Here is a 3,813-nt window from a genome sequence, read left to right as displayed (position 1 = left end):
GGTAAACAGATTTGTCTTTGTGTATCTCGATGATATCCTCATCTTCTCTCCCTCCTTACAGGTACACACTCACCACGTTTGTCAGGTGCTACAATGGCTGCTGGAAAACCAGCTTTATGTCAAGGTGGAGAAGTGTGTGTTCCACGCCAAATCCGTTTCGTTCTTGGAGCATATTATTTCAGTGGAGGGGATCCTACTAAGGTAACTAAGGTAAGGGCCGTAGCCGAGTGGCCAACCCCTGACTCTCGGAAGGCATTGCAGCGGTTCTTGGGGTTCGCCAACTTCTATAGGCGATTCATCCGGAACTTTAGCCTGGTTGCTGCACCCTTAACAGCACTCACCTCACCCAAGGGACCGTTCAGGTGGAATTCTCAGGCTCAGGAGGCCTTTGATGTTCTTAAGTCCCGTTTCATCTCTGCTCCTGTTCTTTGTCTTTCAGATCCTGAACGGCAGTTTATTGTTGAGGTGGATGCCTCGGAGGTCGGGGTAGGCGCGGTTCTGTCCCAACGGTCCCCTAGAGATGAGAAGGTGCACCCCTGTGCCTTTTTCTCTCACCGCCTGAGCCCTGCAGAACGAAATTATGACATAGGTAACAGGGAGCTGCTGGCAGTCAGGCTGGCTCTGGGGGAGTGGCGCCATTGGTTGGAGGGAGCAGCGCAGCCCTTCTTGGTTTGGACGGACCATAAGAACCTGGAATACATCCGTTCGGCCAAGAGGTTGAACGCTCGCCAGGCCCGCTGGGCACTCTTCTTTGGGCGATTTAACTTTTCCCTCTCGTATCGGCCGGGGTCCAAGAACACTAAGCCTGATGCCCTTTCTCGGCTGTTCGGGGGTCCTGGGAGGGATGTGGCTCCTGACACTATTCTCCCCAAGGGGGTGGTGGTGGGATCCCTCTCCTGGGATGTCGAGCAGCGGGTGGGGAGGGCCGTGCGGGCGGGGGAGGTCCCGAGGGGGTGTCCGGAGGGTCGGTTGTTTGTGCCGGCTGCGCTGCGTCCTGAGGTCCTCCGGTGGGGTCACGAATCCAGAGTAGCCTGTCATCCAGGGGTTCGGAGATCGCTGGCCGCCATCCGTCAGCGATTTTGGTGGCCATCCATGGTCCATGATGTCAGGCAGTTTGTGTTGGCTTGTTCGGTGTGTGCTCAGAATAAGACTTCTAACCAGTCTCCTGTTGGTCTGTTGCAGCCTTTGCCCATTCCCTCTCATCCTTGGTCACACCTGGCCCTTGATTTTGTCTCTGGCCTTCCCCCATCGAGAGGCAACACTGTGATCCTGACGTGGTGGATCACTTCTCCAAAACAGCCCATTTTATTCCCTTGCCCAAACTCCCCTCTGCCAAGGAGACGTGGTGGACCACGTCTTCCGGATTCATGGTCTTCCGGTGGATGTGGTCTCCGACAGAGAACCACAATTTGTTTCCCGGTTTTGGAAAGAGTTCTGTAGACAGATCGGGGCCTCAACGAGTCTGTCTTCTGGTTTTCACCCTCAGACCAATGGGCAATCCGAGAGAGCCAACAAGGATCTCGAGAGAGCTCTCCGCTGCCTGGCATCACATAGTCCGAACTCCTGGAGTCAGCAGCTACCGTGGGTCGAATATTTCCACAATTCCCTTCCTGTAGCATCCACAGGTATGTCTCCCTTTCACTGTTCCATGGATTATCAACCACCTCTTTTCCCTGCTCAGGAACCCGAAGCTGCGGTCCCGTCTGCCTTGGTCTTCGTCCGTCAGTGCCGTCACACCTGGAGGAGGGCTAAGGAGGTCTTGGCCCGGACTTCCAGACGGACCAAAGCAGCGGCTGATCGTCACAGGACTCCTGCTCCTCAGTACGTGTGTGGTCAGAAGGTATGGCTTTCCACCAAGGACCTGCCTCTCCGGGTGCCTTCTCGTAAGCTGGCACCCAGGTTCATTGGGCCATATCGCATCACAAAGGTTCTGAATCCGGTGGCAGTGCAGCTCAAGCTTCCTCACATGCTTGGTCGGGTTCACCCTGTTTTTCATGTGTCCAGGGTTAAACCTGTGTTTCAGTCCCCTCTTAGTCCTGTTGGTTCTTCCGTCTGCGACGAGTTGAGCCCCTCCTGGGTGCGCCAGGTGGCGTTCCTGGGAGGGGAGGTACTGTCATGACTTCGGTCTGATCGGCAGGTTGTGGGTCTTGTCTTGTCTTGTTTTGACAGTTCGCCATGTGCTCGTTGCCTCAGCGGTTCCCCTTCCAATCATTATCTTATTACTAGGTTAGCTGCGGTCACACCTGTGACTAGTTAGTCCCTAATTTCTCCCTCTATTTTAGTTCCCCTCATGTGTGGTCTTGTGTCAGACCGTTGTTGTGTGTACACGCTACACTTCGCTCGTGACCTACTTTTGGTTTAGTCGTGCTGTGTCCTGTTGTGTTTTTTGTGTCCCTCAACAGGGAACTCCCCACTCTGACGTTGCGTCAGCACTGACGCTGGGACTCTGTGCGCTGATCTCTCCACGCCTTTCCCTCTCTGCCTTGTGGAGTGTCTGGATGCTCGTTTGGACTGCCCCCTCTTCCTGTATACATCCTCCACCCTGGATTACGGCACCTGGCCTTCTGCCCTAGCCGTGTTTTGTGTTTGAGACTTTAATAAACTTTTGAGTTGAACCTGCAATTGAATCCGTGTTTTCCCCTGACAATATCATGATTCTTGTCTTTCCGTCCTCAAATTTTAGACCTCTTGAAATTATAATAGAAGTCTTTTCTTGTACCGTTTAAGGCATTTAAGTTTTTAAGTTGATGTGACAATGACAATTAATGTCGATTACGTTTTTGTGTGGGGGGAAACGACATGTCATATTCATGACTTTCTTCACATGGGTTATTTTAGTAGAAGGCTATGAAAAACAAAATGGTTATTCAATTTGCGATTAAAACATACAGAAAACGAGCAACAAACGTTTCAATCTAGCACAAGCTCACTGTCTAAACCGCAAAATGAATTTCTTGTTTACATAGTATCTGCACGATGTAATGCATCATGTTGTTTATGATGACAGTATTTGCAGAATGCCAGAATGCATTCAGTGAGCGCATGAACTGAACACAACTGTAGCATTTTGCGGATTTTTCCTCACTGGTGACGCTCAACACCTCAACACAAATGTGTGTGATTTGTTATAATGCTCAATGCTGGGGGGGAAAAAATGTGCATAAAGAAATCTTATGCATTGTGAGCAGATCTAAACGTATGCCGCAATAAACAATTTTCATTCATTTTCACATTGCAGGGGCATTTTTGTTTAACTTTTATATGGCGCGAAAGTGCAGACTCTATGAAAAAAACAGATTTAACGGGAGGCTACTCAAGTATTTAGTTCTCGTTTTAGGCATAATTTGTATTTGTCATTTTCAAGCCATCGCTGACTGAAGCGGCAACCTCCCGGTAGGGATGTAACGTTATGAAAATTTCTTATCACGATTATAGTGACCAAAATTATCACAGTTATCAGTATTATCACGGTATTGTTCAAATGTGCTGGAGATGTTAAAAAAAGTACCGACACATAAATCACTTCACCAAGTTTTATATTTAAAAATCAACAAACAACAAATGAAATTACTTTTTGTTTGCATAATCACATTACATTAACATTACCAATGATGTTCGGATTTTAAATGACAACTTGACTGACAACAGTTTAATAGCATGTTGAAATATCTAATGTAGATGTTCAAATAAAGCTTTGAAACAGTTTAATAAAAAAGTAAACCTCACATTTCAGCCTTTAAATAAAAGAAAAGATATGTGTCAAAATGATTGTTCAAATCGCGGTAATCTAATACAGTTTTAATGATAATTAAA

This window comes from Sinocyclocheilus grahami, unplaced genomic scaffold (assembly GCF_001515645.1).
Source record: "Sinocyclocheilus grahami isolate Dianchi unplaced genomic scaffold, SAMN03320097.WGS_v1.1 scaffold818.1, whole genome shotgun sequence".
Taxonomy (NCBI): Eukaryota; Metazoa; Chordata; class Actinopteri; order Cypriniformes; family Cyprinidae; genus Sinocyclocheilus; species Sinocyclocheilus grahami.
This window is presented reverse-complemented; position numbering follows the sequence as displayed.